This window comes from Pseudophryne corroboree, chromosome 11 (genome assembly GCF_028390025.1).
Source record: "Pseudophryne corroboree isolate aPseCor3 chromosome 11, aPseCor3.hap2, whole genome shotgun sequence".
In the NCBI taxonomy this organism is placed as follows: domain Eukaryota; kingdom Metazoa; phylum Chordata; class Amphibia; order Anura; family Myobatrachidae; genus Pseudophryne; species Pseudophryne corroboree.
Genome location: NC_086454.1, coordinates 167,080,982 through 167,102,859, shown reverse-complemented (window position 1 = coordinate 167,102,859; position 21,878 = coordinate 167,080,982). Strand labels below are relative to the sequence as shown.

Genomic DNA, 21,878 nt, shown 5'->3' with positions numbered 1-21,878 from the left:
TGTAAATTAAGCTATAGTATGATTACAGAGTGTAGACTGAATAAAAAGTGCTTTCCTATTGATTGAAGTTTGTATTTTCTTAAGCTTTGCATTCCAAAATGGGCTAGCATTCTTTATTTCCAATGGGCACATTAAGCTACTTCCCCAATATATATTTTTTTGTGTTAAAAGTTATTCATACACAACTTGGTAAAACATACTAAATTTAATACATAATGGATTACATCCTGGATTATCTTTTTCAACAATCTGTAAATTTACAATTAAAAATTGTGTATTAGATTTTTTAGATTGATTTTGCTTAGATTTGCATATACTCCTTGTCTAAATTGTCTATTTTTATACTATTAGTAGATGCCTTAATCTTTGTTATTATCCTATCTAATATTTATTTTTATTTTGTAATGTGGAAAGAAACTGGAGCATTTTTATGATACCCATGCTTCAAGTGACTCTATGGCTTAAGATTTTTTTTGAAAAATGAAATGCTATAAAAACAAAATATGATCTGTGCTTTGAGGTACATTTGCCAGTTTTGTGTTTGCTTGCAGTGATATCTGTGGCTGGTTAGCTCGGTTGATTAGAGCGTGGTGCTAATAACGCCAAGGTCACGGGTTCGATCCCCGTATGGGCCATTTGCTTTTCTTGATGGACAAGAATGGAATAAGCTCATCGGTGGAGTGCATGAATACTTGAAAACATCATAGACACATATATCACAAAATCTTTTCAAATACATATCAGAAGCCAGTGGGAGTGTCATGCTTTGGCTGATGAAGATTTTTCTCTACATGGCTCAGTGACTTTTGTCTCAAATCAAGCAATATGGCATAACTAAGATATGCAAGGGCAAATTAATTAGTTATTATATTGCTGCTCAAACATAGAGGGCACTAGGTGTTACTAGAAGAAGAAGAAGATATGTGCTCCCCTCTCATTAGTGCACACTGAAGTAAAAAAAAAAAATTGAGAATTTCTAAAGACCAGAGCACAAGTAATGGATCTCTGCATTCTTATTGCATCTTTTCTTATTTCCAAATATTTGACATACTTCTGATTTGATAAGTTTAAAAATGAGTTTAAACAAAGGACACCACTGAAGATGATGGAATTTATATGAATTTTAAATGAAGATTTGCAATACTCATACATTGAATGAAAATGGAGCTTTGAACAATAGGAAAATAAACAATGTTCGCTCCCACGAGATATGAATTCAGATTACTAGATTCAAAGTCCAGGGTGCTAACAATTACACCATGGAACCCTCACCTGAGCAATGGCATCTACTGAAGTGCGCTCATCTTTTAAATGCAAAGAAAAGAAATTCAATACTTTATATATATTATTTCAAGTTTCTAATAAGCTCAGGGATGCAATAGGTATTATGTAGAATATTTGTCCAAACCCAATGATAATATATAAAAAGTAACCTATTTTTTAAAGGAGAAGATAGATACTAGAAACCTAAATGCCTAGGACCAATTTCAGTTGGAGCATCACCCCTTATGTTATCCTAGCATTGAATTGACAGTTTTTCTGTATTTCCATATTTGCATATCAGCCACTTACAATTGTTTCAAGCTTTATAACAGAGGACTGCCTTTTTTATAGACCAAGGATGAAAGTCTCTTGTGAGTTAAGTCTGATAATGACATCACAATTTGTAAATTAAGCTATAGTATGATTACAGAGTGTAGACTGAATAAAAAGTGCTTTCCTATGGATTGAAGTTTGTATTTTCTTAAGCTTTGCATTCCAAAATGGGCTAGCATTCTTTATTTCCAATGGGCACATTAAGCTACTTCCCCAATATATATTTTTTTGTGTTAAAAGTTATTCATACACAACTTGGTAAAACATACTAAATTTAATACATAATGGATTACATCCTGGATTATCTTTTTCAACAATCTGTAAATTTACAATTAAAAATTGTGTATTAGATTTTTTAGATTGATTTTGCTTAGATTTGCATATACTCCTTGTCTAAATTGTCTATTTTTATACTATTAGTAGATGCCTTAATCTTTGTTATTATCCTATCTAATATTTATTTTTATTTTGTAATGTGGAAAGAAACTGGAGCATTTTTATGATACCCATGCTTCAAGTGACTCTATTGCTTAAGCTTTTTTTTAAAAAATGAAATGCTATAAAAACAAAATATGATCTGTGCTTTGAGGTACATTTGCCAGTTTTGTGTTTGCTTGCAGTGATATCTGTGGCCGGTTAGCTCAGTTGGTTAGAGCGTGGTGCTAATAACGCCAAGGTCACGGGTTCGATCCCCGTATGGGCCATTTGCTTTTCTTGATGGACAAGAATGGAATAAGCTCATCGGTGGAGTGCATGAATACTTGAAAACATCATAGACACATATATCACAAAATCTCTTCAAATACATATAAGAAGCCAGTGGGAGTGTCATCCTTTGGCTGATGAAGATTTTTTTCTACATGGCTCAGTGACTTTTGTCTCAAATCAAGCAATATGGCATAACTAAGATATGCAAGGGCAAATTAATTAGTTATTATATTGCTGCTCAAACATAGAGGGCACTAGGTGTTACTAGAAGAAGAAGAAGATATGTGCTCCCCTCTCATTAGTGCACACTGAAGTAAAAAAAAATGGAGAATTTCTAAAGACCAGAGCACAAGTAATGGATCTCTGCATTCTTATTGCATCTTTTCTTATTTCCAAATATTTGACATACTTCTGATTTGATAAGTTTAAAAATGAGTTTAAACAAAGGACACCACTGAAGATGATGGAATTTATATGAATTTTAAATGAAGATTTGCAATACTCATACATTGAATGAAAATGGAGCTTTGAACAATAGGAAAATAAACAATGTTAGCTCCCACGAGATATGAATTCAGATTACTAGATTCAAAGTCAAGGGTGCTAACAATTACACCATGGAACCCTCACCTGAGCAATGGCATCTACTGAAGTGCGCTCATCTTTTAAATGCAAAGAAAAGAAATTCAATACTTTATATATATTATTTCAAGTTTCTAATAAGCTCAGGGATGCAATAGGTATTATGTAGAATATTTGTCCAAACCCAATGATAATATATAAAAAGTAACCTATTTTTTAAAGGAGAAGATAGATACTAGAAACCTAAATGCCTAGGACCAATTTCAGTTGGAGCATCACCCCTTATGTTATCCTAGCATTGAATTGACAGTTTTTCTGTATTTCCATATTTGCATATCAGCCACTTACAATTGTTTCAAGCTTTATAACAGAGGACTGCCTTTTTTATAGACCAAGGATGAAAGTCTCTTGTGAGTTAAGTCTGATAATGACATCACAATTTGTAAATTAAGCTATAGTATGATTACAGAGTGTAGACTGAATAAAAAGTGCTTTCCTATGGATTGAAGTTTGTATTTTCTTAAGCTTTGCATTCCAAAATGGGCTAGCATTCTTTATTTCCAATGGGCACATTAAGCTACTTCCCCAATATATATTTTTTTGTGTTAAAAGTTATTCATACACAACTTGGTAAAACATACTAAATTTAATACATAATGGATTACATCCTGGATTATCTTTTTCAACAATCTGTAAATTTACAATTAAAAATTGTGTATTAGATTTTTTAGATTTATTTTGCTTAGATTTGCATATACTCCTTGTCTAAATTGTCTATTTTTATACTATTAGTAGATGCCTTAATCTTTGTTATTATCCTATCTAATATTTATTTTTATTTTGTAATGTGGAAAGAAACTGGAGCATTTTTATGATACCCATGCTTCAAGTGACTCTATGGCTTAAGATTTTTTTTGAAAAATGAAATGCTATAAAAACAAAATATGATCTGTGCTTTGAGGTACATTTGCCAGTTTTGTGTTTGCTTGCAGTGATATCTGTGGCTGGTTAGCTCGGTTGATTAGAGCGTGGTGCTAATAATGCCAAGGTCACGGGTTCGATCCCCGTATGGGCCATTTGCTTTTCTTGATGGACAAGAATGGAATAAGCTCATCGGTGGAGTGCATGAATACTTGAAAACATCATAGACACATATATCACAAAATCTTTTCAAATACATATTAGAAGCCAGTGGGAGTGTCATGCTTTGGCTGATGAAGATTTTTCTCTACATGGCTCAGTGACTTTTGTCTCAAATCAAGCAATATGGCATAACTAAGATATGCAAGGGCAAATTAATTAGTTATTATATTGCTGCTCAAACATAGAGGGCACTAGGTGTTACTAGAAGAAGAAGAAGATATGTGCTCCCCTCTCATTAGTGCACACTGAAGTAAAAAAAAAAATGGAGAATTTCTAAAGACCAGAGCACAAGTAATGGATCTCTGCATTCTTATTGCATCTTTTCTTATTTCCAAATATTTGACATACTTCTGATTTGATAAGTTTAAAAATGAGTTTAAACAAAGGACACCACTGAAGATGATGGAATTTATATGAATTTTAAATGAAGATTTGCAATACTCATACATTGAATGAAAATGGAGCTTTGAACAATAGGAAAATAAACAATGTTCGCTCCCACGAGATATGAATTCAGATTACTAGATTCAAAGTCAAGGGTGCTAACAATTACACCATGGAACCCTCACCTGAGCAATGGCATCTACTGAAGTGCGCTCATCTTTTAAATGCAAAGAAAAGAAATTCAATACTTTATATATATTATTTCAAGTTTCTAATAAGCTCAGGGATGCAATAGGTATTATGTAGAATATTTGTCCAAACCCAATGATAATATATAAAAAGTAACCTATTTTTTAAAGGAGAAGATAGATACTAGAAACCTAAATGCCTAGGACCAATTTCAGTTGGAGCATCACCCCTTATGTTATCCTAGCATTGAATTGACAGTTTTTCAGTATTTCCATATTTGCATATCAGCCACTTACAATTGTTTCAAGCTTTATAACAGAGGACTGCCTTTTTTATAGACAAAGGATGAAAGTCTCTTGTGAGTTAAGTCTGATAATGACATCACAATTTGTAAATTAAGCTATAGTATGATTACAGAGTGTAGACTGAATAAAAAGTGCTTTCCTATGGATTGAAGTTTGTATTTTCTTAAGCTTTGCATTCCAAAATGGGCTAGCATTCTTTATTTCCAATGGGCACATTAAGTTACTTCCCCAATATATATTTTTTTGTGTTAAAAGTTATTCAAACACAACTTGGTAAAACATACTAAATTTAATACATAATGGATTACATCCTGGGATTATCTTTTTCAACAATCTGTAAATTTACAATTAAAAATTGTGTATTAGATTTTTTAGATTGATTTTGCTTAGATTTGCATATACTCCTTGAATAAATTGTCTATTTTTATACTATTAGTAGATGCCTTAATCTTTGTTATTATCCTATCTAATATTTATTTTTATTTTGTAATGTGGAAAGAAACTGGAGCATTTTTATGATACCCATGCTTCAAGTGACTCTATGGCTTAAGCTTTTTTTTGAAAAATGAAATGCTATAAAAACAAAATCAGATCTGTGCTTTGAGGTACATTTGCCAGTTTTGTGTTTGCTTGCAGTAACATCTGTGGCTGGTTAGCTCAGTTGGTTAGAGCGTGGTGCTAATAACGCCAAGGTCACGGGTTCGATCCCCGTATGGGCCATTTGCTTTTCTTGATGGACAAGAATGGAATAAGCTCATCGGTGGAGTGCATGAATACTTGAAAACATCATAGACACATATATCACAAAATCTCTTCAAATACATATCAGAAGCCAGTGGGAGTGTCATCCTTTGGCTGATGAAGATTTTTCTCTACATTGCTCAGTGACTTTTGTCTCAAATCAAGCAATATGGCATAACTAAGATATGCAAGGGCAAATTAATCAGTTATTATATTGCTGCTCAAACATAGAGGGCACTAGGTGTTACTAGAAGAAGAAGAAGATATGTGCTCCCCTCTCATTAGTGCACACTGAAGTAAAAAAAATGGAGAATTTCTAAAGACCAGAGCACAAGTAATGGATTCTTATTGCATCTTTTCTTATTTCCAAATATTTGACATACTTCTGATTTGATAAGTTTAAAAATGAGTTTAAACAAAGGACACCACTGAAGATGATGGAATTTATATGAATTTTAAATGAAGATTTGCAATACTCATACATTGAATGAAAATGGAGCTTTGAACAAAAGGAAAATAAACAATGTTAGCTCCCACGAGATATGAACTCAGATTACTAGATTCAAAGTCCAGGTTGCTAACAATTACACCATGGAACCCTCACCTGAGCAATGGCATCTACTGAAGTGCGCTCATCTTTTAAATGCAAAGAAAAGAAATTCAATACTTTATATATATTATTTCAAGTTTCTAATAAGCTCAGGGATGCAATAGGTATTATGTAGAATATTTGTCCAAACCCAATGATAATATATAAAAAGTAACCTATTTTTTAAATGAGAAGATAGATACTAGAAACCTAAATGCCTAGGACCAATTTCAGTTGGAGCATCACCCTTTATGTTATCCTAGCATTGAATTGACAGTTTTTCTGTATTTCCATATTTGCATATCAGCCACTTACAATTGTTTCAAGCTTTATAACAGAGGATTGCCTTTTTTATAGAACAAGGATGAAAGTCTCTTGTGAGTTAAGTCTGATAATGACATCACAATTTGTAAATTAAGCTATAGTATGATTACAGAGTGTAGACTGAATAAAAAGTGCTTTCCTATGGATTGAAGTTTGTATTTTCTTAAGCTTTGCATTCCAAAATGGGCTAGCATTATTTATTTCCAATGGGCACATTAAGCTTCTTCCCCAATATATATTTTTTTGTGTTAAAAGTTATTCATACACAACTTGGTAAAACATACTAAATTTAATACATAATGGATTACATCCTGGGATTATCTTTTTCAACAATCTGTAAATTTACAATTAAAAATTGTGTATTAGATTTTTTTAGATTGATTTTGCTTAGATTTGCATATACTCCTAGTCTAAATTGTCTATTTTTATACTATTACTAGATGCCTTAATCTTTGTAATTATCCTATCTAATATTTATTTTTATTTTGTAATGTGGAAAGAAACTGGAGCATTTTTATGATACCCATGCTTCAAGTGACTCTATGGCTTAAGCTTTTTTTTGAAAAATGAAATGCTATAAAAACAAAATATGATCTGTGCTTTGAGATATATTTGCCAGTTTTGTGTTTGCTTGCAGTAATATCTGTGGTCGGTTAGCGCAGTTGGTTAGAGCATGGTGCTAATAACGCCAAGGTCACGGGTTCGATCCCAGTATGGGCCATTTGCTTTTCTTGATGGACAAGAATGGAATAAGCTCATCGGTGGAGTGCATGAATACTTGAAAACATCATAGACACATATATCACAAAATCTCTTCAAATACATATCAGAAGCCAGTGGGAGTGTCATCCTTTGGCTGATGAAGATTTTTCTCTACGTGGCTCAGTGACTTTTGTCTCAAATCAAGCAATATGGCATAACTAAGATATGCAAGCGCAAATTAATCAGTTATTATATTGCTGCTCAAACATAAAGGGCACTAGGTGTTACTAGAAGAAGAAGAAGATATGTGCTCCCCTCTCATTGGTGCACACTGAAGTAAAAAAAATGGAGAATTTCTAAAGACCAGAGCACAAGTAATGGATCTCTGCATTCTTATTGCATCTTTTCTTATTTCCAAATATTTGACATACTTCTGATTTGATAAGTTTAAAAATGAGTTTAAACAAAGAACACCACTGAAGATGATGGAATTTATATGAATTTTAAATGAAGATTTGCAATACTCATACATTGAATGAAAATGGAGCTTTGAACAAAAGGAAAATAAACAATGTTAGCTCCCATGAGATATGAACTCAGATTACTAGATTCAAAGTCCAGGGTGCTAACAATTACACCATGGAACCCTCACCTGAGCAATGACATCCACTGAAGTGCGCTCATCTTTTAAATGCAAAGAAAAGAAATTCAATACTTTATATATATTATTTCAAGTTTCTAATAAGCTCAGGGATGCAATAGGTATTATGTAGAATATTTGTCCAAAACCAATGATAATATATAAAAAGTAACCTATTTTTTAAAGGAGAAGATAGATACTAGAAGCCTAAATGCCTAGGACCAATTTCCGTTGGAGCATCACCCCTTATGTTATCCTAGCATTGAATTGACAGTTTTTCTGTATTTCCATTTTTGCATATCAGCCACTTACAATTGTTTCAAGCTTTATAACAGAGGACTGCCTTTTTATAGACCAAGGATGAAAGTCTCTTGTGAGTTAAGTCTGATAATGACATCACAATTTGTAAATTAAGCTATAGTATGATTACAGAGTGTAGACTGAATAAAAAGTGCTTTCCTATGGATTGAAGTTTGTATTTTCTTAAGCTTTGCATTCCAAAATGGGCTAGCATTCTTTATTTCCAATAGGCACATTAAGCTACTTCCCCAATATTTATTTTTTTGTGTTAAAAGTTATTCATACACAACTTGGTAAAACATACTAAATTTAATACATAATGGATTACATCCTGGATTATCTTTTTCAACAATCTGTAAATTTACAATTAAAAATTGTGTATTAGATTTTTTAGATTGATTTTGCTTAGATTTGCATATACTCCTTGTCTAAATTGTCTATTTTTATACTATTAGTAGATGCCTTAATCTTTGTTATTATCCTATCTAATATTATTTTTTATTTTGTAATGTGGAAAGAAACTGGAGCATTTTTATGATACCCATGCTTCAAGTGACTCTATGGCTTAAGCTTTTTTTTTGAAAAATGAAATGCTATAAAAACAAAATATGATCTGTGCTTTGAGGTACATTTGCCAGTTTTGTGTTTGCTTGCAGTGATATCTGTGGCCGGTTAGCTCAGTTGGTTAGAGCGATTTTTCTCTACATGGCTCAGTGACTTTTGTCTCAAATCAAGCAATATGGCATAAGTAAGATATGCAAGGGCAAATTAAACAGTTATATTGCTGCTCAAACATAGAGGGCACTAGGTGTTACTAGAAGAAGAAGAAGATATGTGCTCCCCTCTCATTAGTGCACACTGAAGTAAAAGAAAATGGAGAATTTCTAAAGAGCAGAGCACAAGTAATGGATCTCTGCATTCTTATTGCATCTTTTCTTATTTCCAAATATTTGACATACTTCTGATTTGATAAGTTTAAAAATGAGTTTAAACAAAGGACACCACTGAAGATGATGGAATTTATATGAATTTTAAATGAAGATTTGCAATACTCATACATTGAATGAAAATGGAGCTTTGAACAAAAGGAAAATAAACAATGTTAGCTCCCACGAGATATGAACTCAGATTACTAGATTCAAAGTCCAGGGTGCTAACAATTACACCATGGAACCCTCACCTGAGCAATGGCATCTACTGAAGTGCGCTCATCTTTTAAATGCAAAGAAAAGAAATTCAATACTTTATATATATTATTTCAAGTTTCTAATACGCTCAGGGATGCAATAGGTATTATGTAGAATATTTGTCCAAACCCAATGATAATATATAAAAAGTAACCTATTTTTTAAAGGAGAAGATAGATACTAGAAACCTAAATGCCTAGGACCAATTTCAGTTGGAGCATCACCCCTTATGTTATCCTAGCATTGAATTGACAGTTTTTCTGTATTTCCATATTTGCATATCAGCCACTTACAATTGTTTCAAGCTTTATAACAGAGGACTGCCTTTTTTATAGACCAAGGATGAAAGTCTCTTGTGAGTTAAGTCTGATAATGACATCACAATTTGTAAATTAAGCTATAGTATGATTACAGAGTGTAGACTGAATAAAAAGTGCTTCCCTATGGATTGAAGTTTGTATTTTCTTAAGCTTTGCATTCCAAAATGGGCTAGCATTCTTTATTTCCAATGGGCACATTAAGCTACTTCCCCAATATATATTTTTTTGTGTTAAAAGTTATTTATACACAACTTGGTAAAACATACTAAATTTAATACATAATGGATTACATCCTGGATTATCTTTTTCAACAATCTGTAAATTTACAATTAAAAATTGTGTATTAGATTTTTTAGATTGATTTTGCTTAGATTTGCATATACTCCTTGTCTAAATTGTCTATTTTTATACTATTAGTAGATGCCTTAATCTTTGTTATTATCCTATCTAATATTTATTTTTATTTTGTAATGTGGAAAGAAACTGGAGCATTTTTATGATACCCATGCTTCAAGTGACTCTATGGCTTAAGATTTTTTTTGAAAAATGAAATGCTATAAAAACAAAATATGATCTTTGCTTTGAGGTACATTTGCCAGTTTTGTGTTTGCTTGCAGTGATATCTGTGGCCGGTTAGCTCAGTTGGTTAGAGCGTGGTGCTAATAACGCCAAGGTCACGGGTTCGATCCCCGTATGGGCCATTTGCTTTTCTTGATGGACAAGAATGGAATAAGCTCATCGGTGGAGTGCATGAATACTTGAAAACATCATAGACACATATATCACAAAATCTCTTCAAATACATATCAGAAGCCAGTGGGAGTGTCATCCTTTGGCTGATGAAGATTTTTCTCTACATGGCTCAGTGACTTTTGTCTCAAATCAAGCAATATGGCATAACTAAGATATGCAAGGGCAAATTAATTAGTTATTATATTGCTGCTCAAACATAGAGGGCACTAGGTGTTACTAGAAGAAGAAGATATGTGCTCCCCTCTCATTAGTGCACACTGAAGTAAAAAAAAATGGAGAATTTCTAAAGACCAGAGCACAAGTAATGGATCTCTGCATTCTTATTGCATCTTTTCTTATTTCCAAATATTTGACATACTTCTGATTTGATAAGTTTAAAAATGAGTTTAAACAAAGGACACCACTGAACATGATGGAATTTGTATGAATTTTAAATGAAGATTTGCAATACTCATACATTGAATGAAAATGGAGCTTTGAACAATAGGAAAATAAACAATGTTAGCTCCCACGAGATATGAATTCAGATTACTAGATTCAAAGTCCAGGGTGCTAACAATTACACCATGGAACCCTCACCTGAGCAATGGCATCTACTGAAGTGCGCTCATCTTTTAAATGCAAAGAAAAGAAATTCAATACTTTATATATATTATTTCAAGTTTCTAATAAGCTCAGGGATGCAATAGGTATTATGTAGAATATTTGTCCAAACCCAATGATAATATATAAAAAGTAACCTATTTTTTAAAGGAGAAGATAGATACTAGAAACCTTAATGCCTAGGACCAATTTCAGTTGGAGCATCACCCCTTATGTTATCCTAGCATTGAATTGACAGTTTTTCAGTATTTCCATATTTGCATATCAGCCACTTACAATTGTTTCAAGCTTTATAACAGAGGACTGCCTTTTTTATAGACCAAGGATGAAAGTCTCTTGTGAGTTAAGTCTGATAATGACATCACAATTTGTAAATTAAGCTATAGTATGATTACAGAGTGTAGACTGAATAAAAAGTGCTTTCCTATGGATTGAAGTTTGTATTTTCTTAAGCTTTGTATTCCAAAATGGGCTAGCATTCTTTATTTCCAATGGGCACATTAAGTTACTTCCCCAATATATATTTTTTTGTGTTAAAAGTTATTCAAACACAACTTGGTAAAACATACTAAATTTAATACATAATGGATTACATCCTGGGATTATCTTTTTCAACAATCTGTAAATTTACAATTAAAAATTGTGTATTAGATTTTTTAGATTGATTTTGCTTAGATTTGCATGTACTCCTTGAATAAATTGTCTATTTTTATACTATTAGTAGATGCCTTAATCTTTGTTATTATCCTATCTAATATTTATTTTTATTTTGTAATGTGGAAAGAAACTGGAGCATTTTTATGATACCCATGCTTCAAGTGACTCTATGGCTTAAGCTTTTTTTTGAAAAATGAAATGCTATAAAAACAAAATATGATCTGTGCTTTGAGGTACATTTGCCAGTTTTGTGTTTGCTTGCAGTAACATCTGTGGCCGATTAGCTCAGTTGGTTGGAGCGTGGTGCTAATAACGCCAAGGTCACGGGTTCGATCCCTGTATGGGCCATTTACTTTTCTTGATGGACAAGAATGGAATAAGCTCATCGGTGGAGTGCATGAATACTTGAAAACATCATAGACACATATATCACAAAATCTCTTCAAATACATATCAGAAGCCAGTGGGAGTGTCATCCTTTGGCTGATGAAGATTTTTCTCTACATGGCTCAGTGACTTTTGTCTCAAATCAAGCAATATGGCATAACTACGATATGCAAGGGCAAATTAATCAGTTATTATATTGCTGCTCAAACATAGAGGGCACTAGGTGTTACTAGAAGAAGAAGAAGATATGTGCTCCCCTCTCATTAGTGCACACTGAAGTAAAAAAAATGGAGAATTTCTAAAGACCAGAGCACAAGTAATGGATTCTTATTGCATCTTTTCTTATTTCCAAATATTTGACATACTTCTGATTTGATAAGTTTAAAAATGAGTTTAAACAAAGGACACCACTGAAGATGATGGAATTTATATGAATTTTAAATGAAGATTTGCAATACTCATACATTGAATGAAAATGGAGCTTTGAACAAAAGGAAAATAAACAATGTTAGCTCCCACGAGATATGAACTCAGATTACTAGATTCAAAGTCCAGGGTGCTAACAATTACACCATGGAACCCTCACCTGAGCAATGGCATCTACTGAAGTGCGCTCATCTTTTAAATGCAAAAAAAAGAAATTCAATACTTTATATATATTATTTCAAGTTTCTAATAAGCTCAGGGATGCAATAGGTATTATGTAGAATATTTGTCCAAACCCAATGATAATATATAAAAAGTAACCTATTTTTTAAAGGAGAAGATAGATACTAGAAACCTAAATGCCTAGGACCAATTTCAGTTGGAGCATCACCCCTTATGTTATCCTAGCATTGAATTGACAGTTTTTCTGTATTTCCATATTTGCATATCAGCCACTTACAATTGTTTCAAGCTTTATAACAGAGGACTGCCTTTTTTATAGACCAAGGATGAAAGTTTCTTGTGAGTTAAGTCTGATAATGACATCACAATTTGTAAATTAAGCTATAGTATGATTACAGAGTGTAGACTGAATAAAAAGTGCTTTCCTATGGATTGAAGTTTGTATTTTCTTAAGCTTTGCATTCCAAAATGGGCTAGCATTCTTTATTTCCAATAGGCACATTAAGCTACTTCCCCAATATTTATTTTTTTGTGTTAAAAGTTATTCATACACAACTTGGTAAAACATACTAAATTTAATACATAATGGATTACATCCTGGATTATCTTTTTCAACAATCTGTAAATTTACAATTAAAAATTGTGTATTAGATTTTTTAGATTGATTTTGCTTAGATTTGCATATACTCCTTGTCTAAATTGTCTATTTTTATACTATTAGTAGATGCCTTAATCTTTGTTATTATCCTATCTAATATTATTTTTTATTTTGTAATGTGGAAAGAAACTGGAGCATTTTTATGATACCCATGCTTCAAGTGACTCTATGGCTTAAGCTTTGTTTTTGAAAAATGAAATGCTATAAAAACAAAATATGATCTGTGCTTTGAGGTACATTTGCCAGTTTTGTGTTTGCTTGCAGTGATATCTGTGGCCGGTTAGCTCAGTTGGTTAGAGCGATTTTTCTCTACATGGCTCAGTGACTTTTGTCTCAAATCAAGCAATATGGCATAAGTAAGATATGCAAGGGCAAATTAAACAGTTATATTGCTGCTCAAACATAGAGGGCACTAGGTGTTACTAGAAGAAGAAGAAGATATGTGCTCCCCTCTCATTAGTGCACACTGAAGTAAAAAAAAATGGAGAATTTCTAAAGACCAGAGCACAAGTAATGGATCTCTGCATTCTTATTGCATATTTTCTTATTTCCAAATATTTGACATACTTCTGATTTGATAAGTTTAAAAATGAGTTTAAACAAAGGACACCACTGAAGATGATGGAATTTATATGAATTTTAAATGAAGATTTGCAATACTCATACATTGAATGAAAATGGAGCTATGAACAAAAGGAAAATAAACAATGTTAGATCCCACGAGATATGAACTCAGATTACTAGATTCAAAGTCCAGGGTGCTAACAATTACACCATGGAACCCTCACCTGAGCAATGGCATCTACTGAAGTGCGCTCATCTTTTAAATGCAAAGAAAAGAAATTCAATACTTTATATATATTATTTCAAGTTTCTAATAAGCTCAGGGATGCAATAGGTATTATGTAGAATATTTGTCCAAACCCAATGATAATATATAAAAAGTAACCTATTTTTTAAAGGAGAAGATAGATACTAGAAACCTAAATGCCTAGGACCAATTTCAGTTGGAGCATCACCCCTTATGTTATCCTAGCATTGAATTGACAGTTTTTCTGTATTTCCATATTTGCATATCAGCCACTTACAATTGTTTCAAGCTTTATAACAGAGGACTGCCTTTTTTATAGACCAAGGATGAAAGTCTCTTGTGAGTTAAGTCTGATAATGACATCACAATTTGTAAATTAAGCTATAGTATGATTACAGAGTGTAGACTGAATAAAAAGTGCTTTCCTATGGATTGAAGTTTGTATTTTCTTAAGCTTTGCATTCCAAAATGGGCTAGCATTCTTTATTTCCAATGGGCACATTAAGCTACTTCCCCAATATATATTTTTTTGTGTTAAAAGTTATTCATACACAACTTGGTAAAACATACTAAATTTAATACATAATGGATTACATCCTGGGATTATCTTTTTCAACAATCTGTAAATTTACAATTAAAAATTGTGTATTAGATTTTTTAGATTGATTTTGCTTAGATTTGCATATACTCCTTGTCTAAATTGTCTATTTTTATACTATTACTAGATGCCTTAATCTTTGTTATTATCCTATCTAATATTTATTTTTATTTTGTAATGTGGAAAGAAACTGGAGCATTTTTATGATACCCATGCTTCAAGTGACTCTATGGCTTAAGCTTTTTTTTGAAAAATGAAATGCTATAAAAACAAAATATGATCTGTGCTTTGAGGTACATTTGCCAGTTTTGTGTTTGCTTGCAGTGATATCTGTGGCTGGTTAGCTCGGTTGGTTAGAGCGTGGTGCTAATAACGCCAAGGTCACGGGTTCGGTCCCCGTATGGGCCATTTGCTTTTCTTGATGGACAAGAATGGAATAAGCTCATCGGTGGAGTGCATGAATACTTGAAAACATCATAGACACATATACCACAAAATCTCTTCAAATACATATCAGAAGCCAGTGGGAGTGTCATCCTTTGGCTGATGAAGATTTTTCTCTACATGGCTCAGTGACTTTTGTCTCAAATCAAGCAATATGGCATAACTAAGATATGCAAGGGCAAATTAATTAGTTATTATATTGCTGCTCAAACATAGAGGGCACTAGGTGTTACTAGAAGAAGAAGAAGATATGTGCTCCCCTCTCATTAGTGCACACTGAAGTAAAAAAAATTGAGAATTTCTAAAGACCAGAGCACAAGTAATGGATCTCTGCATTCTTATTGCATCTTTTCTGATTTCCAAATATTTGACATACTTCTGATTTGATAAGTTTAAAAATTAGTTTAAACAAAAGACACCACTGAAAATGATGGACTTTATATGAATTTTAAATGAAGATTTGCAATACTCATACATTGAATGAAAATGGAGCTTTGAACAAAAGGAAAATAAACAATGTTAGCTCCCACGAGATATGAACTCAGATTACTAGATTCAAAGTCAAGGGTGCTAACAATTACACCATGGAACCCTCACCAGAGCAATGGCATCTACTGAAGTGCGCTCATCTTTTAAATGCAAAGAAAAGAAATTCAATACTTTATATATATATTATTTCAAGTTTCTAATAAGCTCAGGGATGCAATAGGTATTATGTAGAATATTTGTCCAAACCCAATGATAATATATAAAAAGTAACCTATTTTTTAAAGGAGAAGATAGATACTAGAAACCTAAATGCCTAGGACCAATTTCAGTTGGAGCATCACCCCTTATGTTATCCTAGCATTGAATTGACAGTTTTTCTGTATTTCCATATTTGCATATCAGCCACTTACAATTGTTTCAAGCTTTATAACAGAGGACTGCCTTTTTTATAGACCAAGGATGAAAGTCTCTTGTGAGTTAAGTCTGATAATGACATCACAATTTGTAAATTAAGATATAGTATGATTACAGAGTGTAGACTGAATAAAAAGTGCTTTCCTATGGATTGAAGTTTGTATTTTCTTAAGCTTTGCATTCCAAAATGGGCTAGCATTCTTTATTTCCAATGGGCACATTAAGCTACTTCCCCAATATATATTTTTTTGTGTTAAAAGTTATTCATACACAACTTGGTAAAACATACTAAATTTAATACATAATGGATTACATCCTGGGATTATCTTTTTCAACAATCTGTAAATTTACAATTAAAAATTGTGTATTAGATTTTTTAGATTGATTTTGCTTAGATTTGCATATACTCCTTGTCTAAATTGTCTATTTTTATACTATTAGTAGATGCCTTAATCTTTGTTATTATCCTATCTAATATTTATTTTTATTTTGTAATGTGGAAAGAAACTGGAGCATTTTTATGATACCCATGCTTCAAGTGACTCTATGGCTTAAGCTTTTTTTTGAAAAATGAAATGCTATAAAAACAAAATATGATCTGTGCTTTGAGGTACATTTGCCAGTTTTGTGTTTGCTTGCAGTGATATCTGTTGCCGGTTAGCTCAGCTGGTTAGAGCGTGGTGCTAATAACGCCAAGGTCACGGGTTTGATCCCCGTATGGGCCATTTGCTTTTCTTGATGGACAAGAATGGAATAAGCTCATCGGTGGAGTGCATGAATACTTGAAAACATCATAGACACATATATCACAAAATCTCTTCAAATACATATCAGAAGCCAGTGGGAGTGTCATCCTTTGGCTGATGAAGATTTTTCTCTACATGGCTCAGTGACTTTTGTCTCAAATCAAGCAATATGGCATAACTAAGACATGCAAGGGCAAATTAATCAGTTATTATATTGCTGCTCAAACATAGAGGGCACTAGGTGTTACTAGAAGAAGAAGAAGATATGTGCTCCCCTCTCATTAGTGCACACTGAAGTAAAAAAAAATGGAGAATTTCCAAAGACCAGAGCACAAGTAATGGATCTCTGCATTCTTATTGCATCTTTTCTTATTTCCAAATATTTGACATACTTCTGATTTGCTAAGTTTAAAAATGAGTTTAAACAAAGGACACCACTGAAGAAGATGGAATTTATATGAATTTTAAATGAAGATTTGCAATACTCATACATTGAATGAAAATGGAGCTTTGAACAAAAGGAAAATAAACAATGTTAGCTCCCACGAGATATGAACTCAGATTACTAGATTCAAAGTCCAGGGTGCTAACAATTACACCATGGAACCCTCACCTGAGCAATGGCATCTACTGAAGTGCGCTCATCTTTTAAATGCAAAGAAAAGAAATTCAATACTTTATATATATTATTTCAAGTTTCTAATAAGCTCAGGGATGCAATAGGTATTATGTAGAATATTTGTCCAAACCCAATGATAATATATAAAAAGTAACCTATTTTTTAAAGGAGAAGATAGATACTAGAAACCTAAATGCCTAGGACCAATTTCAGTTGGAGCATCACCCCTTATGTTATCCTAGCATTGAATTGACAGTTTTTCTGTATTTCCATATTTGCATATCAGCCACTTACAATTGTTTCAAGCTTTATAACAGAGGACTGCCTTTTTTATAGACCAAGGATGAAAGTCTCTTGTGAGTTAAGTCTGATAATGACATCACAATTTGTAAATTAAGCTATAGTATGATTACAGAGTGTAGACTGAATAAAAAGTGCTTTCCTATGGATTGAAGTTTGTATTTTCTTAAGCTTTGCATTCCAAAATGGGCTAGCATTCTTTATTTCCAATGGGCACATTAAGCTACTTCCCCAATATATATTTTTTTGTGTTAAAAGTTATTCATACACAACTTGGTAAAACATACTAAATTTAATACATAATGGATTACATCCTGGATTATCTTTTTCAACAATCTGTAAATTTACAATTAAAAATTGTGTATTAGATTTTTTAGATTGATTTTGCTTAGATTTGCATATACTCCTTGTCTAAATTGTCTATTTTTATACTATTAGTAGATGCCTTAATCTTTGTTATTATCCTATCTAATATTTATTTTTATTTTGTAATGTGGAAAGAAACTGGAGCATTTTTATGATACCCATGCTTCAAGTGACTCTATTGCTTAAGCTTTTTTTAAAAAAATGAAATGCTATAAAAACAAAATATGATCTGTGCTTTGAGGTACATTTGCCAGTTTTGTGTTTGCTTGCAGTGATATCTGTGGCCGGTTAGCTCAGTTGGTTAGAGCGTGGTGCTAATAACGCCAAGGACACGGGTTCGATCCCCGTATGGGCCATTTGCTTTTCTTGATGGACAAGAATGGAATAAGCTCATCGGTGGAGTTCATGAATACTTGCAAAACATCATAGACACATATATCACAAAATCTCTTCAAATACATATAAGAAGCCAGTGGGAGTGTCATCCTTTGGCTGATGAAGATTTTTCTCTACATGGCTCAGTGACTTTTGTCTCAAATCAAGCAATATGGCATAACTAAGATATGCAAGGGCAAATTAATTAGTTATTATATTGCTGCTCAAACATAGAGGGCACTAGGTGTTACTAGAAGAAGAAGAAGATATGTGCTCCCCTCTCATTAGTGCACACTGAAGTAAAAAAAAAATGGAGAATTTCTAAAGACCAGAGCACAAGTAATGGATCTCTGCATTCTTATTGCATCTTTTCTTATTTCCAAATATTTGACATACTTCTGATTTGATAAGTTTAAAAATGAGTTTAAACAAAGGACACCACTGAAGATGATGGAATTTCTATGAATTTTAAATGAAGATTTGCAATACTCATACATTGAATGAAAATGGAGCTTTGAACAATAGGAAAATAAACAATGTTAGCTCCCACGAGATATGAATTCAGATTACTAGATTCAAAGTCAAGGGTGCTAACAATTACACCATGGAACCCTCACCTGAGCAATGGCATCTACTGAAGTGCGCTCATCTTTTAAATGCAAAGAAAAGAAATTCAATACTTTATATATATTATTTCAAGTTTCTAATAAGCTCAGGGATGCAATAGGTATTATGTAGAATATTTGTCCAAACCCAATGATAATATATAAAAAGTAACCTATTTTTTAAAGGAGAAGATAGATACTAGAAACCTAAATGCCTAGGACCAATTTCAGTTGGAGCATCACCCCTTATGTTATCCTAGCATTGAATTGACAGTTTTTCTGTATTTCCATATTTGCATATCAGCCACTTACAATTGTTTCAAGCTTTATAACAGAGGACTGCCTTTTTTATAGACCAAGGATGAAAGTCTCTTGTGAGTTAAGTCTGATAATGACATCACAATTTGTAAATTAAGCTATAGTATGATTACAGAGTGTAGACTGAATAAAAAGTGCTTTCCTATGGATTGAAGTTTGTATTTTCTTAAGCTTTGCATTCCAAAATGGGCTAGCATTCTTTATTTCCAATGGGCACATTAAGCTACTTCCCCAATATATATTTTTTTGTGTTAAAAGTTATTCATACACAACTTGGTAAAACATACTAAATTTAATACATAATGGATTACATCCTGGATTATCTTTTTCAACAATCTGTAAATTTACAATTAAAAATTGTGTATTAGATTTTTTAGATTGATTTTGCTTAGATTTGCATATACTCCTTGTCTAAATTGTCTATTTTTATACTATTAGTAGATGCCTTAATCTTTGTTATTATCCTATCTAATATTTATTTTTATTTTGTAATGTGGAAAGAAACTGGAGCATTTTTATGATACCCATGCTTCAAGTGACTCTATGGCTTAAGATTTTTTTTGAAAAATGAAATGGTATAAAAACAAAATATGATCTGTGCTTTGAGGTACATTTGCCAGTTTTGTGTTTGCTTGCAGTGATATCTGTGGCTGGTTAGCTCGGTTGATTAGAGCGTGGTGCTAATAACGCCAAGGTCACGGGTTCGATCCCCGTATGGGCCATTTGCTTTTCTTGATGGACAAGAATGGAATAAGCTCATCGGTGGAGTGCATGAATACTTGAAAACATCATAGACACATATATCACAAAATCTTTTCAAATACATATCAGAAGCCAGTGGGAGTGTCATGCTTTGGCTGATGAAGATTTTTCTCTACATGGCTCAGTGACTTTTGTCTCAAATCAAGCAATATGGCATAGCTAAGATATGCAAGGGCAAATTAATTAGTTATTATATTGCTGCTCAAACATAGAGGGCACTAGGTGTTACTAGAAGAAGAAGAAGATATGTGCTCCCCTCTCATTAGTGCACACTGAAGTAAAAAAAAAAATGGAGAATTTCTAAAGACCAGAGCACAAGTAATGGATCTCGGCATTCTTATTGCATCTTTTCTTATTTCCAAATATTTGACATACTTCTGATTTGATAAGTTTAAAAATGAGTTTAAACAAAGGACACCACTGAAGATGATGGAATTTATATGAATTTTAAATGAAGATTTGCAATACTCATACATTGAATGAAAATGGAGCTTTGAACAATAGGAAAATAAACAATGTTCGCTCCCACGAGATATGAATTCAGATTACTAGATTCAAAGTCAAGGGTGCTAACAATTACACCATGGAACCCTCACCTGAGCAATGGCATCTACTGAAGTGCGCTCATCTTTTAAATGCAAAGAAAAGAAATTCAATACTTTATATATATTATTTCAAGTTTTTAATAAGCTCAGGGATGCAATAGGTATTATGTAGAATATTTGTCCAAACCCAATGATAATATATAAAAAGTAACCTATTTTTTAAAGGAGAAGATAGATACTAGAAACCTAAATGCCTAGGACCAATTTCAGTTGGAGCATCACCCCTTATGTTATCCTAGCATTGAATTGACAGTTTTTCAGTATTTCCATATTTGCATATCAGCCACTTACAATTGTTTCAAGCTTTATAACAGAGGACTGCCTTTTTTATAGACCAAGGATGAAAGTCTCTTGTGAGTTAAGTCTGATAATGACATCACAATTTGTAAATTAAGCTATAGTATGATTACAGAGTGTAGACTGAATAAAAAGTGCTTTCCTATGGATTGAAGTTTGTATTTTCTTAAGCTTTGCATTCCAAAATGGGCTAGCATTCTTTATTTCCAATGGGCACATTAAGTTACTTCCCCAATATATATTTTTTTGTGTTAAAAGTTATTCAAACACAACTTGGTAAAACATACTAAATTTAATACATAATGGATTACATCCTGGGATTATCTTTTTCAACAATCTGTAAATTTACAATTAAAAATTGTGTATTAGATTTTTTAGATTGATTTTGCTTAGATTTGCATATACTCCTTGAATAAATAGTCTATTTTTATACTATTAGTAGATGCCTTAATCTTTGTTATTATCCTATCTAATATTTATTTTTATTTTGTAATGTGGAAAGAAACTGGAGCATTTTTATGATACCCATGCTTCAAGTGACTCTATGGCTTAAGCTTTTTTTTGAAAAATGAAATGCTATAAAAACAAAATCAGATCTGTGCTTTGAGGTACATTTGCCAGTTTTGTGTTTGCTTGCAGTAACATCTGTGGCCGGTTAGCTCAGTTGGTTAGAGCGTGGTGCTAATAACGCCAAGGTCACGGGTTCGATCCCCGTATGGGCCATTTGCTTTTCTTGATGGACAAGAATGGAA

At 32.5% G+C, this 21,878-nt stretch overlaps 11 non-coding genes across 11 annotated transcripts; all 11 read left to right on the top strand.

The window, feature by feature from the left end:
• Nucleotides 1-561: 561 nt before the first annotated feature.
• On the top strand, nucleotides 562-635 carry TRNAI-AAU (transfer RNA isoleucine (anticodon AAU)). The gene has a single exon. It is a non-coding gene; the product is annotated as a tRNA-Ile (tRNA).
• Nucleotides 636-2,226: 1,591 nt separating this feature from the next.
• Nucleotides 2,227-2,300, top strand: TRNAI-AAU (transfer RNA isoleucine (anticodon AAU)). Its single transcript has one exon. It is a non-coding gene; the product is annotated as a tRNA-Ile (tRNA).
• Nucleotides 2,301-3,888: 1,588 nt separating this feature from the next.
• On the top strand, nucleotides 3,889-3,962 carry TRNAI-AAU (transfer RNA isoleucine (anticodon AAU)). The gene has a single exon. It is a non-coding gene; the product is annotated as a tRNA-Ile (tRNA).
• A 1,591-nt stretch (nucleotides 3,963-5,553) lies between these two features.
• Nucleotides 5,554-5,627, top strand: TRNAI-AAU (transfer RNA isoleucine (anticodon AAU)). The gene has a single exon. It is a non-coding gene; the product is annotated as a tRNA-Ile (tRNA).
• Nucleotides 5,628-10,337: 4,710 nt separating this feature from the next.
• TRNAI-AAU (transfer RNA isoleucine (anticodon AAU)) lies at nucleotides 10,338-10,411 on the top strand. Its single transcript has one exon. It is a non-coding gene; the product is annotated as a tRNA-Ile (tRNA).
• A 1,586-nt stretch (nucleotides 10,412-11,997) lies between these two features.
• TRNAI-AAU (transfer RNA isoleucine (anticodon AAU)) lies at nucleotides 11,998-12,071 on the top strand. Its single transcript has one exon. It is a non-coding gene; the product is annotated as a tRNA-Ile (tRNA).
• A 3,049-nt stretch (nucleotides 12,072-15,120) lies between these two features.
• Nucleotides 15,121-15,194, top strand: TRNAI-AAU (transfer RNA isoleucine (anticodon AAU)). The gene has a single exon. It is a non-coding gene; the product is annotated as a tRNA-Ile (tRNA).
• Nucleotides 15,195-16,784: 1,590 nt separating this feature from the next.
• Nucleotides 16,785-16,858, top strand: TRNAI-AAU (transfer RNA isoleucine (anticodon AAU)). Its single transcript has one exon. It is a non-coding gene; the product is annotated as a tRNA-Ile (tRNA).
• A 1,588-nt stretch (nucleotides 16,859-18,446) lies between these two features.
• TRNAI-AAU (transfer RNA isoleucine (anticodon AAU)) lies at nucleotides 18,447-18,520 on the top strand. Its single transcript has one exon. It is a non-coding gene; the product is annotated as a tRNA-Ile (tRNA).
• Nucleotides 18,521-20,110: 1,590 nt separating this feature from the next.
• On the top strand, nucleotides 20,111-20,184 carry TRNAI-AAU (transfer RNA isoleucine (anticodon AAU)). The gene has a single exon. It is a non-coding gene; the product is annotated as a tRNA-Ile (tRNA).
• A 1,591-nt stretch (nucleotides 20,185-21,775) lies between these two features.
• On the top strand, nucleotides 21,776-21,849 carry TRNAI-AAU (transfer RNA isoleucine (anticodon AAU)). The gene has a single exon. It is a non-coding gene; the product is annotated as a tRNA-Ile (tRNA).
• Nucleotides 21,850-21,878: the final 29 nt, after the last annotated feature.